Below are 22,166 nucleotides of genomic sequence, written 5' to 3' on the forward strand. Positions count from 1 at the left end.
GGATCAAAAACAGTTTGCTTAAAGTAGGCAAAGTTTGAGCTCTAAGCTGCTTTCTCAGAGACTAAAGCCACAAGATTTTGAATAAACAAAAATCAACTTTATTATACAAAGTCAGAGAGATAAAATCATTTACACTGTCTCGCTTATATTCTAACATTCAGGGTTAAGATGAGGTACATGTGAATCAACAAGCAAACTAGCTGAACATACCACACTTTATAATCAGTTTTGGGTTCCATGGTGTAATGGTGAACATTCTGGACTCTGAATCCGGCGATCCGAGTTCAAATCTCGGCGGAACCTTGCTTTAGGTGATGGCACGGTGGTTAGCATTGCTGCCTCACAGCGCCAGGGACCCGGGTTCGATTCCCAGCTTGGGTCACTGTCTGTGCAGAGTCTCTCCCTGTGTCTGTGTGGATTTCCTCTGGGTGCTCCGGTTTCCTCCCACAGACCAAAAGATGCACCAGTTAGGTGCACTAGCCATGCTAAATTCTCCCTCAGTGTACCTGAACAGGCGCTGGAGTGTGGCGACTAGTGGTTTTTCACAGTAACTTCATTGCAGTGTTAATGTAAGTCTATTTGTGGCACTAATAAATAAACTTTGAGTCCTCCCCTCTTCCTGATTCTTGCCTGGGATACTTGCCTTCAATGGTGCTCTACACCCAGTCACATGACCCAATCTGCACGCTGGGCCCAAATTTAGCCAAACAAATTACACTGCGGAGCGAGGGGGGGGCTAGGCATGCCCACAAACTCCGAGGTCTACCTGGATTTGGAGTACCCACCCTCCCACTCTTCCACTGGGTAAGTGTAGCTTACTGTAACACAGTGAATGGCCTGACTGCATCAGACTTTCAAAATAAGCATCACGTGGGTTAACTCTTGGGAAAAACACGCTTCTGTCAGTGAAGAGAGAGTTGAAAGGATTTCTGACTCTAAAGCATTTTCATAGGATCATAGAATCCCCGCAGTGCAGAAGGAGACCATTCGGCCCATCGAGCCTGCACCACCCCGTAACCTAACTCATTTACCCTGCTAATTCCCCTGACACTCGGGCCGGTATTTTACGACCTTGTTCGGGCGAAGCTGGTAAAACCCCGCCCGAGGCCAACAGAGAATTCCATTCTGCGAGACGTGCCCGCCTTCCGGGATGGGCATGCCAGTAAAATTCCAGTCTAAGGGTCAATTTAGCATTCCCAATCCAACTACCCCACACATCTTTGGACTGAGGGAGGAAACTGGAGCACCCGGAGGAAACCCACGCAGACACGGGGAGAATATGCAAACTCCACACAGACAGTGACCCGAGGCTGGAATTGAACCCGGGTCCCTGGCTATTTTGTCTATCCCCACTCCCAGACCAACACAAATATCGTCATTTTCTCTCCTAAACATAGTTGCTAGCACAAGTTTAGGCCGATATACCTCTGTGATTTCAATGGCATCAGGCTCTCTGGGCAACGATTATGGGAATTTATGGACACCGCACTATTTCTGCAGTAACAGCATGAAGGAGTGTAACAATAGTACCACCTTGTGACCTAAACTGGATAATTGTACACACCAGGATCGCTCTGCATTCAGACCGGACACACACCAGGAGTGGAATTTTCTATCCCCTCTACTGAATGCAGTGCTGCATGGAGAAAACGGTAGCTGGAATTTTGTTCCTTTTTTTGCAGAGTGTGACAGCAGGTGGGAAACCGGTGTTACAGACACCAGCCATGGGGGCAACTTTCCCTGACAAGAGAAAGAACAGTGAGGAGCGAGTGCCATAACATCACGCTGCTGTTCGCTCTGATTGAGCCTGCCCTGATGTAAATTTTAAAGGCCACCGCAGTACACAAAAGTAGAACACCACTCACCCATGCACCTTCCCTCCCCGTGCAACACCCTCCCCAGCTCTGCCCCCTGGCAATGCCTCCTGGAACTGCCAGGGAAGTGCCAGGGAGTCACGGGGGGGCAGTGTCCAGCCAGCACCCAGGGGGCAGTCACAGGGGGCAGTGTCCAGTCAGCACCAGAGGGCAGTCACGAGGCAGTGTTCAGCCAGCACCAGGGATCAGTGCCAGAGGGCAATGCCCAGCCAGCACCAGGGGGCAGTCACAGGGGGGAAGTGTGCAGCCAGCACCAGGGGGCAGTCACAGGGGGGAAGTGTGCAGCCAGCACCAGAGGGCAGTGACAGGGTATGGCCTGGGAAGGGCCCTCTGCCCCCTGAGCGACAAATTGACCTGAGCTTCCTCAGTTGCACACCGTGGGAGACCCATCATAGTTCATGGTGGTGTGAATGGATAATGTAATGGCGGTTTTGGGGAGGGTCATTATCAGTCTCTGAGGCCTGATAATTACAGTTAGGTTGTCGGGAATCCCGTTATGTCACTGGGGGTTGGGGTGGGGGGGTGGGGGGGGGGGGGGGGGCGGGGGGGGAGGCGGTGGGGAGGTGTGGGTGGGGTGGGATGACATTCCCGGGCGACAGGACTTCCTGTTGACATATAATGTGATTTGGGCTTCTTGCAAGGTCTTGTGTTCCTGTCTCCATTCACACCCGATGCGAACAGTAGCACAAAGTCCCAACCGTCGTTTCTCCAGTTAGATGCGGTGGGGTTTGTTTGGCGCCATACTGTACGTTTCAGAGCTAATTAAATATTCATCCACAGGAAACCTGCCAAACAGCTGGTGAGCAGCCCCGGACTGGCCCCACCCCAACATGACCTCGCTGTGACCTCACTTTGGACACCATGTTTAAATCACACCAGGGCAACACCTCCCTGCGTATCCACAGGCTGGGATTGCTCCAGGCGTGAGATGGCCCACAAAATAAAGAGGATGTCAGCCCCCAAACTTAGTGATGCCTCATTGGGTCATCTGCTTGACACCATGAGTGCCTGTCGCAATGTCTGCTACCTCTGTGATAACAGTAAGTAGTCTCACAACACCAGGTTAAAGTCCAACAGGTTTATTTGGTAACTTTCGGAGAACTGCCCCTTCATCAGATGTCCAGAGGTCCACCAACCTCACCACATCGGCTTGGGAGGTGGTGGCAAAGATGGTCCGTGCCAACACCACTCAGAAGAGGTCCGCCACCCAGTGCAGGGAGAGGATGAAGGGTCACACCAGTTCCGACAGGGTCACACCTCTGCCCTTTTATTACTCTGAACTCACCAACCCATCACACATTCATGTTGATCTCACCCAGTGCCAGCTCAAGGGACACTCTCACATATACCTTCACATCTCCATCAGGCTCATATCTGCCTCAGCTCACATCCTCACCCCATCCACCACTCCAATTATACACATACGAATGCCAGGCATCCTTATCATCTACCTTGGCATGCTTCCTGCTCACACCCTCTCCATATATATTCATGCAGAACAGGATCACCCAAAACAACAGGGAGAGGTCCCAAACCGGGGGTGAAGTGGCCAATGTTATCGCCCTCACTCCCTTTGAGGAGTGTGCCCTTGTGAGGATGTGACCGTACCTGTGGTGATGCTGATGTGGGTGGCAACACCCAAGTGAGGATCCTGTACCAGAACTTCACACAGATAACCTCTGCCATGTATTAATTTTCCCTACTCTCTTTCACGGGTGCCTCTGGAAGGAGTCTGAGGCTACCTGCCAGGCAGACCCTCAGCTAGAGTCCCGAGGATGAGAAACATGAGTCCAGCACTTTGGAAGACCTGTCACAAGTGGAAGCCTGAGTATTCTGCACAGAGGTTTCCCAGTTGAGCAATGGCAAGAGCCACTGGTGTAGAAGTTCTGGGCAGTGGTGACTTGCAGAGCCATTAGCAATGGATGCCCTCCCTGACCCCGCGGTGCCAATTCCTAGAGAAGGTGCCTGTTGTGAGCTGCTGGATCCCTGGATATGTGAAGTGTTGCGACACTGACTCTCACTCAGCTGCAGGAAAGACATACCTGTCCTGCATACCCTCAGTCTTGTGAGGCAATTATGCAAAATGGTCCTGGGAGTTTCCCTCACTCCATGATCTCTCAATCCTCCCATTCTAATCCTCAAACCCATTGTGATCACGGATGTACATGAGGGCATTAGCGACCTTGAGACCTCTGACACAGTGAGTTTGATAAACCCTCACACCACTCCCCCCTCCCAACATTAGACCTTCAAACGACCCCATCTATGAGCTGCAAATTCTTCCCCAGACTCAGTATGGCGTCTGCCACCAATTAGCATCCATCAGATCACCCCGGACCGACATGCATGATGTTATGTCCAAGCCCAGCGGACAATATTCTGGGTACAACTGAGACTGGACTGCCATGCCCTCCCCATTCCTGGGCTGGGACAAGGACAGTCTTGGCAATGTGCACTGAAGTGCTTCCTTAGTTTGCCTGCCTCCCATTCTGGCCCCAAGTCTAAGATATCATTCTGTTAGAGCTCTCTCTTCATTCAGAGACAGAAGACGCTCCCAGCACTATCCACCCTTACCCGCCTCCACCCTCCCCCCCCCCCCACCCCCCGCCCCGCATCCCCAAGCCCCACATCCCCAACACCCCCTCCACCGCTCCAGTCATGAGTGTGGGTCTTACTTTCCCCAGAGCAGACATTGCTCTGCAGCCCCTTGTCATTCTTCAAGACCCGTTACCCCATTCCCCGTTCCCGAGTCGGTGCCTCACTCTGCAATCTCTTGTCATACCTCTAGATCCTTACCCTTTCCCTAAGTCCGGGTCTCACCCTGCAGCAGACTCAATACCATCCTTGCCGTACTACTGATGTGTTAGGTCCAGCCTTGTCTGTTAACCACACCGAAAGCGATGATGTGTTGACAGCGTGACCTTGTGCTGAATCTGAGGTGCAGTGAGCGCAGCGCGATGCAAGGTCGGTAAAGGAACCTTGAATTCCCAAGCAATGTTCCTGGCGCCTGGTGTCGGTCACTTATATAGCATTGTGCCTAATTGCATGCCAATACGCTCGATTGATTCAGTGTGGGGGATGGTTCCGGAGGTCACCCCTTTTCCTGAGTATTAATGACGCTAAAATGTATGCTAAACACATTCCTGGCATTGCGTGGCACCATTAGAGTTTTGACCCATCATAACTGGCTTTACAATGTCATGGCATTGGAGGCATACAAGAGCGGCACAGTGGCACAGTGGTTGGCACTGCTGCCTCACAGCTCCAGGGACCTGGGTTTGATTCCCAGGTTGGGTCACTGTCTGTGCGGAGTCTGCACGTTCTCCCCGTGTCTGCGTGGGTTTCCTCCGGGTGCTCCGGTTTTCTCCCACAGTCCAAAGATGTGTGGGTTAGGAGGATTGGCCATGCTGAATTGCCCCTTAGTGTCCTGGGATGTGTAGGTTAGAGGGATTAGCAGGGTAAATATGTGGGGTTACAGGGATAGGGCCTGGGTGGGATTGTTGTTGGTGCAGACTCGATGGGCAGAATGACCTCCTTCTGCACTGTAGGGATTCTATGGGGGCGATTCTCCCATCGCGACCCACAGATTTTCTGGTGGGTCGGGTCGGGAGATACACGTGTCGGCCATTTTACAGGTTCCTCACGAGCGTTTACGACCCGCACGCATCTCCCAACCGGAAAAGAATGGCATTGCCGGGGCCACGCTGAAAGCTGGCATGCGACTGATTTGCATTACTTTCCATACCTCAGCATGCCATTATCGGAATCGATACGGCAATCTCCACCCACGTTTGCGTCTCCCACCTCTTTGGCGTGATGTCATTTTGGCGCAAATCAGAGTAGGTTTATAAAAGTCTCAACCTGGCGTGGCAGCCTTGAACTGGCGTGAGGAGGTAAGTGCTGCCAGCGGAGTGTGGGGGATGTTGCAGGCAGGCCCTGGAGATACCTGGTGGCTTTCCTCCTGCTGCCCTCAGGTGCTGGCCCGTGGACCAGTGATATCTGGGGTGGGGGACTTGGGGGGGCTTCTATTTTCACAGTGTTCAGTGTGGGAGGCCCCATCAAGGAGTCCTGCTCACCCCTCCCCTCAGGGCACTTTACAGAGGCATTGTCTTGCCGCGGGGTGTGGTCAGGGACTCAACTCAGTGCTGGTGTTCCGGGGTGGGGGAGGAGTGCACCATGTGCTGACTGAGGCCTAACCAGATGAAGCAGCTGCTGTTCCAGGCTGGGGTGCAGAGGTTCAGAATCTGCTGTCACTGGGCACACATCTGGTGCTGCTTTGCAGTCTGTACCTGCCCCGTGACACAGGCCAGCAACAGATGCTGCAGTTGCACACATAGCAATGGCTCAAGGGTGCGCATTGCCCACGGCTGCACACCGACCTGCATAATCTGCGCCAGCATTTATCATGATGGGAATCTCACACAACCCTCATCAGTTCACGCGTGGCACCATGGATTGTGTGGTGTTGCCAGCTCCCACAAGTGGGGGCTCTGGCCCAAGTGAGGGATGGCGTGGTGCTGGGTCTATGCAGCCAATGAGAATAATCCGTCATTCTATGCTCTTTCCAAACCCCACTGTGCAGATGGATCTCGGTTTGCTCGATCTGGAGCTGGCCATGTTGGTGGCAGCAGGGGCGGAGGAGGAGGAAGAGGCGGCGGCTCAGGAGGTGGTGGGCATGGAGAGACCACTGCAAGAGTAGCCACCTCCCAGTCCCTCAGAAAGGAGGGCAGGGGGCTGCCGCTGAGGGCCAGGAGGTGGATGAGCAGCCTCCTGAGAGGGTGCACAGAAGGCAGAGGATGCTGAAGGCAAGGAGGTACAGGCCCCGCAATTCCTTCGAGGCCCTCTCGGAGGAGATGTGCCGTCACCGGCTGCAGCTCTCGAAGACCATGCTGCGACACCTGTGTGAGGTGGTCTCACACCTGGCACCTCAGGAGAGGGGCGGCCACCGCTCCCTGTTGATATGAAGATTACAGCTGCCCTGAATTTTTATGCGTCCGGCTCATTTCAGGCACCCAGTGGCGATCTAATTGGAATCTCCCAGGCCTCTGTGCACAGATGTGTGCGACAGGTCACAGATGCCCTGTATGCCCGGGCAGGGTACGACATAAATTTTGATGTGGGCCGTGCACAGCAGGAGGCCGGGCTCTCGGCTTCGCTTCCATTGCCGGGATCCCGAATGCGCAGGGTGCAGTGGATGGGACACACATCGCCTTGCGGGCCCCCCATTGCAGGGCCGCAGCGATTTGTGAACCGGAAGGGGTTCCACTCCCTGAACGTCCAAATTGTCTGCGACCATCAAATGAAAATCATACAGGTCGATGCACCCCACCCAGGGAGTGTCCATGACAGCTTTGTGATCCGGCAGTTGGACATCCCTGGGCTCTTTGAAGACCAGCCCAGGCTTCCGGAATGGTTACTGAGTGACAAGGGTTAACCACTAAGATCATGGCTGATGATGCCTGTGCGGAGGCACCAGACCGAGGCGGAGACCCGCTACAATGAGGTCCATGCAGCCATCGGGTCCATCGTAGAGCGGTGCATCGGCCTGCTGAAGATGCGGTTCCACTGCTTGGACCACTCTGTGGGGAGGCAGCGGGGGGCGGGGGGGGGGGGGGGCTCCAGTATGACCCTGTGCGGGCTTCATGCATCATCATCGTTTGCTGCGCTCTTCACATCACCCAGCAGCGGGGAGACCAGCTGGAGCAGGAGGAGGAGGAAGAGGAGGAGCAGGAGGAGGAAGAGGGGGAGCGGCGAGAGGGCGAGGTGGACGTCCCGCCATATGAAGAGCCAGAGGAAAGAGCGCGGGCAGCGATGGCAGGTGTCCGGCAGGGAAGGGCAGCGAGGGACGCCTTGATTGCAGCCCGCTTTACCTAACTGGTGCTGTGCAGTGAGGGGGCTGCAACTAACACACATCCACCACACCCCAGGAGCAAGTACAGCCACTATTCCCCCTCCAAACCGACCTGGGCCCTCAAACCACCACATCACCCTTCCCCTGCTCCTGTCATCCCACCACCCTATCCCCCAGAAACATCCAAACCTGTTAATGTGCCTGGGCTGGCAATGACTGCGAGTCTTGGTTGAAGGCTGGAGGATGATGACGACTCGCTGTTGTGCAGACTGGGATCCTGTCCCTGGTGCAACTCAAGTCTGACTCCTACCTGTGCTCCGAATGCACGCTGCCACCCTGGCCCACAGAGCTGTAAGGGTCGGGGACACATGCTTTTTGGCCAAGAAGGGGGGTGGGGGGGGGGTGCACTTACATCAAGGGTCTGGTGAATGTTGGGGAAGGTAGGGCAGGCACTCTGTAGCATGTGGCTGAGTCTGCAAGGCACAGCAATGGGAATGGGGACCACTCAGGCCTGTGGGAGGGGAAGGGGGGAGAGAATCAAAGACACATTTATCACAGCTGTGAGATGCAATTGACAGTTTATTGTGTTTTTAACGTTATTGATTAATAAACCCTGACTAATGCTGACCTTCACCCGTGCCCTCTAGTGAACTTCTAACTTTGTGCTGTCTGCTGCTTCTTCTCGGTGCTACCCCAGGATGCGCATCGCAGGTGGAGGTGTCCAGCCATGATGCATGCCCCTGTGATGCCCTTGGTGGATGTCCCCTGGGTTGTCGGGACCTGGAAGGCCCCGGCGACTTGCGGATGGCACTGTTTCGGTACCACCCTGTTCATCTCGCTGGCCCTGAGATGCCCCGGTGTGAGGAAGGGGGGGATCGGAAGGTCTCGGGATGTCCGGGATCTCCTGGGTGGAAGACCCCGACATGGGCTCAAGCCCTTCCTCCTCCCTTGGGGTTCCAGAGGCCCTGGGGACACTCCATGGCTCACCAGGGTAGCTGGATTGAGCTCCAGAAACTCCGGCGTCACCTGGCTCTGCCAGACCTGGAGGCCTAGATGCCAGACCTGGAGGCCTAGATGCGTCTGTTCCATGATGTGTGATCCCTCAGCTCTGGCCCTCTGAGACTCAGCCAAGCTCTGGAGCCCCTCCGCTACAGCATTCTGTGAGCGAACCAGGCTCTGGAACCCCTCAGCAGTCGCCCTCTGAGCCTGGGCTAAGTTGTCGAGGATCACAGCCACGGCCTGCTGTGTCTCCAGAATGCCAGCGAGAGTCCCAGCCATGGCCAGCAGTGTCTCCCACATGCCCCCAATACCCATGGCCATTGAACGCTGTGCCTCCTGGATGCCGAAAACACACTCGCCCTTGGCCCGTTTTGTCTCCAGGATGGCCTGGACCCTGTCACCCATGAGGACAGACCCCTGAGCCAGACTTTCCACTGCAGTTGCCACCCTTGCAGTGTTGGCCTGGGTCTCACGCTGTGTTGGCACCACCTCCTGCAGCAGCGCTCTGTTGGACTCCCCTAAACAGCGTGGTTGCTGACGACCCTTCCACAACTCCCCGGGCATCTCCACCAGCCTTGGGGGGAACAGACCCAGAGGCCCAGCAGCTGGGTTGGGGACAGCTGAATCCTGGCCTCCGGCAGGCCTCTGTGTGTCCGGGCCCTCGGATGTGCCGCCTCCACCCGATGTGCATCAGCAGCTGTGCTGTGCTCACCAGTTTGTGACACAGAAGCCTCAACACCAAAGGTATCCACCGTGGTGATCATCTCTGTGTTGGTGGGTTGTGTGGTACATACCAGTGACGCTCCAGTGGTGCTGCACTCGGAGGATTCCTCAGTGCCTCCCTCCGAGGTGTCATCCAGGGGATCGTGGGCAGTTTGCTCCAGAGCAGCAGGGGTGGCGGCAACACCCAAAGGGCCGGGTTCCTCTGGGTCCAGAGCTGGAAAAAAGAACACACATTAGGGGGCGGGAGGTAAAACATTCCATGCAGCATCGCACTTTCTTCGAGGAGGACCTAGGTTGCTAGCTCACTTGCATGCTGTATGGCGACCTGGTTGTCGGTGACCTTTGGGATGGCCCATCAACCCCTGCCAGCTCCATGGCACGCTCCTCCATGCTAGTCAGTTGCCGCAGGTCTGGCATGCCACCACCAGTCTGTGTAGTTTCCCATGCTTTGTGGATGTTCTTTTCCTGTGGGAACATAAGGTGGATAGCAAGCATTAACATATTGCAGTGCATGGTGCGCAATGCGTGCCTGTGTCTCGGGCGTTGTGCTGGTTGGTTCAGGGAAAGCGGACACCACTGAAGAGTGCTCGTTGAGGGGTGAGGGGAAGGGGTTTGATTCTGTTCCTGGGGGAAGGGTAACTTGTTGCATGCCCTTCAGGTGTCTAAGCAGGGTTGGAGATCCGTGCCAAGCATGTGCGGGGTTCCAAATGGGAGGATCGCTCACCCTTGCTGCTCGCGGAAAGCCGTACATTTTTTTGCGACACTGTTGGCCAGAGCGTGGTGTCAGGCTCCTGGCATTCACCACTTCTACCACCTCCTCCAACAATGCCGTAACGGATGCACCCCTTGGGTGAGGGCCCTGGCCGGGGAAGATCCGCTCATGCCTCTCCTCCACGGCATCTAGCAGGTGCTCCTGGTCTGCCTCTGTGAATCTGGGAGCGAGTGTGCAGACATCTTTGTGGTGTGACTGGCTGTGTGTCCATTCCTGCAGCTTATATACAGCTCTGACTTATTTTAGGGGAGAAGTCTCACAACACCAGGTTAAAGTCCAACAGATTTATTTGGTAGCAAAATTTATTTTTTAGTGTTGAAGATTTATTTGGTGGCTTTTGCGACCAAATAAACCTGTTGGACTTTAACCTGGTGTTGTGAGACTTCTTACTGTGTTTACCCCAGTCCAACGCCGGCATCTCCACATCATTATTAGGGGAGTGCGGGTGCAGTGAGTGTGGCCAGTCAGGGGAGTGTGGGTGCAGTGAGTGTGGCCAGTCAGGGGAGTGTGGGTGCAGTGAGTGTGGCCAGTCAGGGGAGTGTGGGTGCAGTGAGTGTGGCCAGTCAGGGGAGTGCGGGTGCAGTGAGTGTGGCCAGTCAGGGGAGTGTGGGTGCAGTGAGTGTGGCCAGTCAGGGGAGTGTGGGTGCAGTGAGTGTGGCCAGTCAGGGGAGTGCGGGTGCAGTGAGTGTGGCCAGTCAGGGGAGTGTGGGTGCAGTGAGTGTGGCCAGTCAGGGGAGTGTGGGTGCAGTGAGTGTGGCCAGTCAGGGGAGTGTGGGTGCAGTGAGTGTGGCCAGTCAGGGGAGTGTGGGTGCAGTGAGTGTGGCCAGTCAGGGGAGTGTGGGTGCAGTGAGTGTGGCCAGTCAGGGGAGTGTGGGTGCAGTGAGTGTGGCCAGTCAAGGGCCTGTTGGCAAATCCTTGTGAGAGATTTTGAAGGCTGCTTTCAGTTGAGTGTCATTCATCCCTCAGGGTGCTGATTGGCTGCCATTCATTAGGCTGCTGTGTCCAGGGGGGGGGGGGGGGGGGGTGCAATACTCAAGGCTTCCATTCAAGTGAGGGAATGATCGCAAGCTGGGGTTGTGCACGTCAGCACAACGGTAGTTCTCTGCAGGGCAGCTGTGAGGACAGTATGTTCAAGGATGGAGGGATTGGGTACCCGCATTATCCGGACAGCCTGTCTGCCAGAGCGGGCAGCCATGTCTGTGTGTGGGGGAAAGGAGGGGGGCGGGGGGGCAGTGATGTCTGTATGGGGGCGGGGGGGCAGTGATGTCTGTATGGGGGAGGGGGGCAGCGATGTCTGTATGGGGGAGGGGGGCAGTGATGTCTGTATGGGGGAGGGGGGCAGCGATGTCTGTATGGGGGAGGGGGGCAGCGATGTCTGTATGGGGGAGGGGGGCAGCGATGTCTGTATGGGGGAGGGGGGCAGTGATGTTTGTATGGGGGAGGGGGGCAGTGATGTTTGTATGGGGGAGGGGGGCAGCGATGTCTGTATGGGGGAGGGGGGCAGCGATGTCTGTATGGGGGAGGGGGGCAGTGATGTTTGTATGGGGGCGGGGGGGCAGTGATGTCTGTATGGGGGCGGGGGGGCAGCGATGTCTGTATGGGGGAGAGGGGCAGCGATGTCTGTATGGGGGAGGGGGGCAGTGATGTCTGTATGGGGGAGGGGGGCAGCGATGTCTGTATGGGGGAGGGGGGCAGCGATGTCTGTATGGGGGAGGGGGGCAGTGATGTCTGTATGGGGGAGGGGGGCAGCGATGTCTGTATGGGGGAGGGGGGCAGCGATGTCTGTATGGGGGAGGGGGGCAGCGATGTCTGTATGGGGGAGGGGGGCAGCGATGTCTGTATGGGGGAGGGGGGCAGTGATGTTTGTATGGGGGCGGGGGGGCAGTGATGTCTGTATGGGGGCGGGGGGGCAGCGATGTCTGTATGGGGGAGAGGGGCAGCGATGTCTGTATGGGGGAGGGGGGCAGTGATGTCTGTATGGGGGAGGGGGGCAGCGATGTCTGTATGGGGGAGGGGGGCAGCGATGTCTGTATGGGGGAGGGGGGCAGTGATGTCTGTATGGGGGAGGGGGGCAGCGATGTCTGTATGGGGGAGGGGGGCAGCGATGTCTGTATGGGGGAGGGGGGCAGCGATGTCTGTATGGGGGAGGGGGGCAGTGATGTTTGTATGGGGGAGGGGGCAGTGATGTTTGTATGGTGGAGGGGGGCAGCGATGTTTGTATGGGGGAGGGGGGCAGTGATGTTTGTATGGGGGAGGGGGGCAGTGATGTTTGTATGGGGGAGGGGGGCAGCGGTGTCTGTATGGGGGCGGGGGGGCAGTGATGTCTGTATGGGGGAGGGGGGCAGTGATGTCTGTATGGGGGCGGGGGGGCAGTGATGTCTGTATAGGGGCGGGGGGGCAGCGATGTCTGTATGGGGGAGGGGGGCAGCGATGTCTGTATGGGGGAGGGGGGCAGTGCTGTCTGTATGGGGGAGGGGGGCAGCGATGTCTGTATGGGGGAGGGGGGCAGTGATGTCTGTATGGGGGAGGGGGGCAGTGCTGTCTGTATGGGGGAGGGGGGCAGCGATGTCTGTATGGGGGAGGGGGGCAGTGATGTCTGTATGGGGGAGGGGGGCAGCGATGTCTGTATGGGGGAGGGGGGCAGCGGTGTCTGTATGGGGGAGGGGGGCAGTGATGTTTGTATGGGGGCGGGGGGGCAGTGATGTCTGTACGGGGGAGGGGGGCAGCGGTGTCTGTACGGGGGAGGGGGGCAGCGATGTCTGTATGGGGGAGGGGGGCAGCGGTGTCTGTATGGGGGCGGGGGGGCAGCGGTGTCTGTATGGGGGAGGGGGCAGTGATGTCTGTATGGGGGAGGGGGGCAGCGATGTCTGTATGGGGGAGGGGGGCAGCGGTGTCTGTATGGGGGAGGGGGGCAGCGATGTCTGTATGGGGGAGGGGGGCAGTGATGTCTGTACGGGGGAGGGGGGCAGCGATGTCTGTATGGGGGAGGGGGGCAGCGATGTCTGTATGGGGGAGGGGGGCAGCGGTGTCTGTATGGGGGCGGGGGGGCAGCGGTGTCTGTATGGGGGAGGGGGCAGTGATGTCTGTATGGGGGAGGGGGGCAGTGATGTCTGTATGGGGGAGGGGGGCAGTGATGTCTGTACGGGGGAGGGGGGCAGCGATGTCTGTATGGGGGAGGGGGGCAGCGATGTCTGTATGGGGGAGGGGGGCAGCGATGTCTGTATGGGGGAGGGGGGCAGTGATGTCTGTATGGGGGAGGGGGGCAGCGATGTCTGTATGGGGGAGGGGGGCAGCGATGTCTGTATGGGGGAGGGGGGCAGCGATGTCTGTATGGGGGAGGGGAGCCAGTGATGTGTGTGGGGGTTTGTGGGGGCCAGCGATGAGACCAGCGATGTGGCGGGGGCGGGGGGGTGGGGGGCGGGGGGGTGGAGGGGACAGCAATGTCTCTGTGGGGGTTGTGGGGCCAGCGATGAGGCCAGCGATTGTGTGTGGGGGTTTTAATGGCAGTGATCTGGATGCTGGGAGGTCTTTTCCGCGATCTCCCAGTGCTGTGCGCATGCGCGGGTTCCAGCTCATCCTGCCGATTTCAGGCTCTTTGGCGCAAATAGGCCCCGCCCCCTGAGCGTTTAATGATATTCACGATTGTGACCTCTGCAGTGCACAGAGTGCGGAGATTCAGGTCTGAATGTGCACTGAAAAAACAGTCCTAATCTAAACCAGTTTACTCGCCAATTCAGCACTGTTGGGAGAATCGCTCCCTATGTTTCTATGTGAAACTCCCTATGTTTCTATATTTCATCCAGTACTTCCCCGGAGCGGAGAAGCTATGACATCTTCTTCAGAGCCTTCAACATGTCATTGATGAAGACGAACATCTCGCCAAGGCCATCCTCACACCCCACTTCTTGCCTTCAAACAACCGCACAACCTCAAACAGACCATTGTCCGCAGCAAACTACCCAGCCTTCAGGAGAACAGTGACCACGACACCACACAACCCTGCCACAGCAACCGCTGCAAGATGTGCCGGATCATCGACACGGATGCCATCATCTCACGTGAGAACACCATCCACCAGGTACACGGTACCTACTCTTGCAACTCGGCCAACGTTGTCTACCTGATACGCTGCAGGAAAGGACTGATACGCTGCAAGGCATGGTACATTGGGGAGACCGTGCAGACGCGACGACAACAGATGAATGAACACCGCTCGACAATCACCAGGCAAGAGTGTTCTCTTCCTGTTGGGGAACACTTCAGCGGTAACGGGCATTCGGCCTCCGATCTTCGGGTAAGCGTTCTCCAAGGCGGTCTTCACGACACACGACAACACAGAGTCGCTGAGCAGAGACTGATAGCCAAGTTCCGCACACATGAGGACGGCCTCAACCGGGATCTTGGGTTCATGTCACACTATCTGTAAACCCCACGACTTGCCTGGGCTTGCAAAATCTCACTAACTGTCCTGTCTGGAGACAATACGCATCTCTTTAACCTGTGCTTAACGCTCTCTCCACTCACATTGTCTGTACCTTTAAGACTTGATTACCTGTAAAGACTCGCATTCCAACTATTATTTTGTAAATTGAGTTTGTGTCTTTATGTGCCCTGTTTGTGAACAAAACTCCCACTTACCAGACGAAGGAGCAGCGCTCCGAAAGCTAGTGGCTTTTGCTACCAAATAAACCTGTTGGACTTTAACCTGATGTTGTGAGACTTCTTACTCTATATGAAACCGATTTTTTCGCTCTCATATTTTCCGCTCCCGCCTGCCATGACACCCACTGCAGAGAGGAGTGGAAAATCCTGCCCTGGTGACACAAAGCTTTGTACAAATCATCAAGTTATTCCATTTCAAAGGAGGTGAACGAGGCAGAGGAAGTGCTATGAGCATGTGTATTTACTTCGATCAGAATAATCTGTCTTCAATTAATAACAAAATAATTGCCAACACTTGCCAATATCACCAGGCTATCGAGCTTAGTACCAAGAATATGAATGCTGTCAATCCCTCTTGTATTTGAAGCGCTCATTCTGCCTCACAGAATGTTGCTTCAAAAATTTAGCGTGACTGAAAGGGGGAGGGAGGGCTGCAAGATTCCCCTGTGGAGCACCGGGGACCTGTAACACTCAAAAACAATGGACATCGTAGATGTTTTCAATTCTCATCCTTGTTTTCAAATCCCTCCACTGTTTGTCATCTCTCCTCCAGCCATACACCTCTCTGAGATTTCTGAGCTCCTCCCATTCTGCCCTGCTTTTCATTGCTCCAGCGTTGGCGGCCATGCCTTTAGCTGCCTTGTTGCTAAGTTCTTGAACTTCTCGCGAAACATCTCCACTGCTCCATCTCTTGCTTCTCCTGTAAGTTGCTCCACAAAACTTACCTTTGACCAAGCTTTGGGTGGCACTGTATGGTGGCACAATGGTTAACACTGCTGCCTCACAGCACCAGGGTCTCGGGTTCAATTCCTGGCTGGGTCACTGTCTGTGTGGAGTTTGCACATTCTCCTTGTTTCTACATGGGTTTCCTCCGGGTGCTCCGGTTTCCTTCCACAGTCTGAAAGACGTGCTGGTTAGGTGCATTGGCCATGCTAAATTCTCCCTCAGTGTACCCAAACAAGCGCCAGAGTGTGGCGACTAGGGGATTTTCACAGTAACTTCATTGCAGAGTTAATGTAAGCCTACTTGTGACACTAATAAATGAACTTTACACTTTTAGTCACCTGTCAAATGTTTATCAAGGCTCTTCTTTTGGGGACATTTTTACATTAAAGGTGCCACATAAATGCAAGTTGTTGTATGAAGCCTTGATCTATGACGGAGATAAATGATCAAATGATTTATTGTGTGTGGTCTATGGAAAAACAACATCAAAGCTGCTCATTGTCATTCTAAATAACTGTTTTCTCAAATCCATGAACACACATAAAACAGAAGATTTAGAACTAAAAGTGTGATTTTACAGCCCCTCCGAAAGTCAGTGGACTTCTGACTGGGCCATCACATTCCCCCTGGCTGGTCCCGGCATAATGGGATTGGAAAATCCTGGTCTTAATCTTCATCCAAAGCCTTCATGAAGAAAATGGTCAGTGTTGGCAATCTAGCCAGCTGTGGGAGTGGGGCTGGGGTGCAGTGGTGGAACAATAACACATCAAAGCTGTGCTGGCACAGTGGTTAGCACTGCTGCCTCACAGAGCCAGGGACTTGGGTTCAATTCCTGGCTTGGGTCACTGTCTGTGTGGAGTTTGTACATTCCCCCCATGTCTGCGTCAGTTTGCTCCGGGCGCTCCGGTTTCCTCCAACAGTCCAAAGATGTGCAGGTTAGATGGACTGGCTATGCTAAATTCACCCTCAGAGTACCCAAACAGGTACCGGAGTGTGGCGACTACGGGATTTTCACAGTATCGATGTGCGGATTAAGTGCATTGGCCATGATAAATTGCCCCTTAGTCTCCTGGGATGCATAGGTTAGAGGGATTAGTGGGGTTACGGTGTAGGACCTGGGTAGGATTGTTGTCGGTGCAGACTCAATGGGCCGAATGGCCTCTTTTTGCACTGTAGGGATTCTATGATTCTATGATTTTACTTCCTCAGTGACCACAAGCTTGCATTTTCCAGATCGGGTGGAGTGGGAGATAGCAGGGGATCGGGGGGTCAGGGGGGTACTGGATTTCCATCAACAATAGTAAAGAAGTGGATTGATTTTTCTCACCCTGGTCCAGGGGACCTTAGAGTAATTCCATCACTCTGTTGTGATATATAATGGCTCAAATTAGACAGAGGAGTGCAATTAGGTCTTTCTGATATGCTAGCCTCAGTTACAGGACATTTATTAACAAAGCCATTGATGAGACTATATAGGGCAAATCCAGGGAGTGTGGGCTGCAGAAAGAGAGGAATGAATGGAAAGGGTTAAACAGACAGCCTGAATATAGTGTTCACACTCACTGTGGGCAGACACGACAAATTACCATATCTCAGACAGCACCAATACAGTCACGCCCTAGGTGAGATATTTCCGAGTTTACAGCAACAATAAGAGATTCGATATCTTATCAAGGCTCCACAATGTCTAGAGGAGCCATTGTGCCTCTGGAAAACTAATCGTGTATAAGGAATATGGGGACAATTAACACACCATCAAAATCAATTTGACAAAAGCAATGCTTTGATATTGTAAACAGGTAGACAGGATATGCCCAGAAAATGATTAAAGCTAAAGCACACAGGACAATGGATCTATATAATGCGATCAAAAACAGAACTGTAACCAGTTCAAAGTAACAATCTGATGACCTAATTGAAATGTAGCACTTTGTAATGTGAAAAAGTATAAGAATATTTAAGAACCGATGATTGGCAGAGTAGCTCAGAAGCAAGCTGGAATTACAGTCACGAGTTCTGCTCTCCCTTATGCATGTTGAGTAAAGACATTTTTGTTGAAGTCCTACAATGTCTCTGAAGACTCAGTTCGTTCATTTCCTCCAACAGAGACCATAAAAGGGTTAATGTAGTTAGTCAAAATTGCACTCCTTCCTTCTAGAATTTGTCTAAGTGACTGTTTGCCCTTTTTTTATTATTTAGTATTCATCATCTGGGCGAGGGGACAATGCTGAAAAGATTCATTTACTGCTGAGCTCAAGATGTCCTGGAAAGAGGTCTTCTGCTTTAAGCTCTAATAAAAATTGCTCGTACAACCGAGAGGCATTAAAGCTTAATCATATAGTGTCGACTGGAAACAAATGTCGGCCAGGCTGGGTCTCATCTCTGTCATTCAGCAGTATTATATTCCGAGTGAGCTGCCATTCTCTGTTCCTCACAGGTCAGAAAGTCAATTCCCTATTTCAAACACATGCTCTCTCTCTCTGCTCAGTTCCCCATGGAATGCAGGATCAATGAACTTGCCCTTAGAAGGAGATAAGATCAAACCTTGTTTCATATATATATATATATAATATATTTACATACATAAAGCTTGGAGTTCTAGGGGAGATGTTCAAAAGGAATACATTGCATCCATATCCAAAATCTAACCGTTAATCACCTCCTACACCAACAGAGCCTGAAGAATATCGATCTCTTGTCTTAAGACCTGAATAGTGAGACTACACTGCAGAACAATTCTCCATTATTTATGAAAGTTGGAGCAGGGTTACAAATACTGTCAGGTTCTGACTAACACAGGTAAGGACATTTAATCAATACTACCTGAGTGCAGATAGAGTTGTCCAAGGGTTTGGATATAGTATTCTTCTTGGCTGTGACTCTGAAGGAAGAAATGTCCACTGATTAATTTAATCGGGAAATCCCCACTCTCCTTTGCGATAAAATTCAATATTCTGTTTTACCCTACACTTTTCAAGCAGTCCCTCATTGAAAAAAGGGAGTGCTCAGTAAATTATTTCATAGAATCCCTACAGTGCAGAAGGAGCACCGATCACAATCCCACCCAGGTTCTACCCCTCTAACCCCACATAGTTACCCTGCTGACACTAAGGGTCAATTTAGCATGGCCAATTAACCTACCCGCGCATCCTTGGAGTGTGGGAGGAAACTGGAGCACCTGGAGGAAACCCATGCCAACAGTGGGAGAAAATGCAAACTCCACGCACACAGTCACCCAAGGCTGGAATTGAACCCGGGTCCCTGGCTCTGTGAGGCAGCAATGCTAACTTGGGGCTTAGGCTTGGGGATTGCATGGAGCCCCAGTCCTGTCCATTGCTGCTTCTAGTGCTGCGGATTAGTTGGTAGCTCTTTGAGGCGGGACTTCTTCCTGTGTGAGAGGCGGAGGTCCCACCTGAAGCCAATTAGCGCTTGTTGGAATGTGGAAGGCTGTGGGCAAGGCAGTATCGGAGAGGGGGATTGTTCTCCATGGACTCTTCGGATGGTGGAGAGGAAGACCCCACCCATCTGAAACATCCTGGCCATGTTATAGAGGGCAACATATTTGCATGGATAGAAGATTGGCTAGCTAGTAGAAAACTGATTAGGTATAAGTGGGTCATTCTCTGGTTGGCAATATGTAATGAGTGGTGTATCAGAGAAATTAATGCTGAGGTCTCAACCTTTTACAATATGTGAAAATGATTTGGATGAAGGGACCAATGGCATGGTTCCTAAATTTGTTGGATCATACAAAGATAGATATGAAAGTAAATTGTGAAGTGGACATTCGGGGGCTGCAAAGAGACATAGATAGTGGGCAGTGATCCGGCTAATAGAGTATAATGTGAGTGATTGTAGAGCTCTGAGATGCAGAGGGATCTGGTTTTCCTTGTGCATGAATCACATAAAATTAGTATGCAGATGCAGCAAGTAATTAGGAAAACTAATGGAATGTTACTGTTTGTTATGAGGGGAATTGAATACAGAAGTAGAGAGGTTTTGATTCAGGTGAGACCACATCTGGAGTAGCATGAACGAGTCGCTTCCCTTGTTTAAGGAAGGATGTAAATGCGTTTGAAGCAGTTCAAAGAAGATTTACTGGACGAGTACCTGGAACGAGAGGGTTGGCTTCTGAGGAGGGTTTGGACAGACTGAGTGTGTCCACTTGAGTTTATAAAACTAAGAGCTGACTTAATTGAAACACAGTAAGAAGTCTCACAACACCAGGTTAAAGTGCAGCGTTTGCTGTAGAGCTGATGTATGAGGTGGTTGAGGAGTGTGAGAGAGGTGCGACGGCAAAGTCTCTCAGCATAGTCTGTGTTATAGGTTGTATTGCGGCGTTTGCTGTAAAGTTGGTGTATGAGGTGTTTGAGGTTGTGAGACTTCTTACTGAGTTTACCCCAGCCCAACGCCGACATCTCCACATCATGACTTAATTGAAAAATACAGGGGATTGATTTCCAGCGTGGAGCCGGTTTAAATATTAAACTGCCATTTGAACCCTATTTGTGGGCCTAGTCTCTGGCCTGCTAGCCTCCCCCCCCCCCCCCCCCCCCCCCTCACCCAGCCAGGCGTGGTTCACTCCAGCAAGGTTTACAACAGCTCCCCACTAACGGGGAGCTGGTGGCTGATCCCGCTGGAATGAAGGGAGGCCATGAAGGCTCTCCCCCCAGGATTTTAAGGGGAAGGGTGCCCCCTGGGCATTGTCAGCCTGGCAGTGGCAGCCTGGCCCCCTGGCACTGCCCAAGGGGCAAAATGGCAATGTGCAAGGGCACCTTAGCACTGCCCACTTGGCATCAGACAGTGCCAAGGAGGGGACAGAGGGAGACAGGGACTATTGGAGGGTGGGGCTTAGGATGAGATCGGTGGGGGGTGGGGCTTAGGGGGAGATCAGTGGGGGGTGGGCGGGTCCCACTGCCACTCAGCAGTTGGGATCAGTGGCAGATGGGGGGAAGAGGCTGATTGGGGCTGGCCATCTGGGTGCCGGGGGGGGATGCTGCCGGGGTAGGAGGCGTTGTCGGGGAGATTGGGGTGGTGAGGGTTGGTGGAGGGGGGGGGGGGGGGGGCATTGGGAGACGTCCAGGAGGCGATGATGTGGGGTCATGGGGCTGGCCAGCGATCGGGAGGCCAGCAGTGTGGGGATACTGTGCTGCCGGCCTCTCTGACGGGGATAGGCCCTGCCCTCTGATTTTCAATGTGAATCTCTCTGAGGTACCCTGCAGTGCACAGAGTGTGGGAAATTCATTTTGAAAATCTCGTTAAAGAAACCAACTCCAGTTACTCCAGTTTTCACGCGAAATTGGAACTTTGTATTTTTTGGGAGAATCCCGGCCAGAGGCCAGAATTTTCCAGCCGTTCACACCAGTGGGAATCTCTGGTTCCGCTGCTCTAGAATGAGGGGGTCACTATTTTAAAAACAGAGGTTACCCATTTAGGACAATGATGAGGAGAATTCTTTCTCTCTCAGAGGGCTGTGAGTCTCTGGGGCTCTCTTCCTCAAAAGGGGGAGGAAGCAGAGTCTTTGAATATTTTTAAGGCAACTCTGGACAGCATCTCGATAAGCAAAGCGGTGGAAGATTATCAGCGGGAGGTGGAGTTAAGCTTACAAGCAGCTCAGCCATGATCTTATTGAATGGAGGAGCAGGCTTGAGGGACTGAGTGGCCTACTCCTGCTCCTCATTTGTACGTTCATAATCTTTGAATAATAACCACACAATCAAACTTTAAGTTGTATGAATCTTGTCCACCCACAATAATAATGAAACAGTAGCCAAACCTCAACCCAGTGGATTTGAGATGATTGCAGAACATTCATAGAAATCATAGAAGCCCTACAATACAGAAAGAGGCCATTCGGCCCATCGAGTCTGCACCGACCACAATCCCACCCAGGCCCTACCCACATATCCCTACATATTTACCCACTAATCCCTCTAACCTACACATCTCAGGACACTAAGGGCAATTTTTTTTTTTAGCATAGCCAATCAACCTAACCCGCACATCTTTGGATTGTGGGAGGAAACCGGAGCACCCGGAGGAAACCCACGCAGACACGAGGAGAATATGCAAACTGCACACAGACAGTAACCCAAGCCAGGAATCGAACCCAGGTCCCTGGAGCTGTGAAGCAGCAGTGCTAACCACTGTGCTACCGTGCCGCCCTCATTGTACAATTCCTTGGGCACAAAATGTAATAAAAATAAAACCCCTTGCTAACTTCCCGTAACAAAATTTTATACAAAGTATGCTGCGACTTCACATGGTCGGTTCTGTATTGCAACATAACAGGAGGAACCAGCAAATTAGATTCATCCGCTGTCCCCTTTGAAGAGTTAAGCTGAGATGTAAGAAACAAAAGATGTATCTTTCACAATTAAATGAAGCTATCAATCATCCTAAACCTTTCATACACAAAAAGGATCTGACACTGAGTGAGCCAGCAAGCTTCAAGGATATCTAGATCTATGTCAATGTGATCAAATGTAACTGTGACATCCTTGAAGGTTCTAGTGGAAGTTTCAACATTTGCTCAGAAGCTTCTGTTGCGAAGTTGATG

At 53.1% G+C, this 22,166-nt stretch overlaps 1 non-coding gene across 1 annotated transcript; it reads left to right on the forward strand.

The window, feature by feature from the left end:
- Nucleotides 1-231: 231 nt before the first annotated feature.
- Nucleotides 232-303, forward strand: trnaq-cug (transfer RNA glutamine (anticodon CUG)). Its single transcript has one exon. It is a non-coding gene; the product is annotated as a tRNA-Gln (tRNA).
- Nucleotides 304-22,166: the final 21,863 nt, after the last annotated feature.

Source organism: Mustelus asterias, chromosome 13 (assembly GCF_964213995.1).
Source record: "Mustelus asterias chromosome 13, sMusAst1.hap1.1, whole genome shotgun sequence".
NCBI classification, from domain to species: Eukaryota; Metazoa; Chordata; class Chondrichthyes; order Carcharhiniformes; family Triakidae; genus Mustelus; species Mustelus asterias.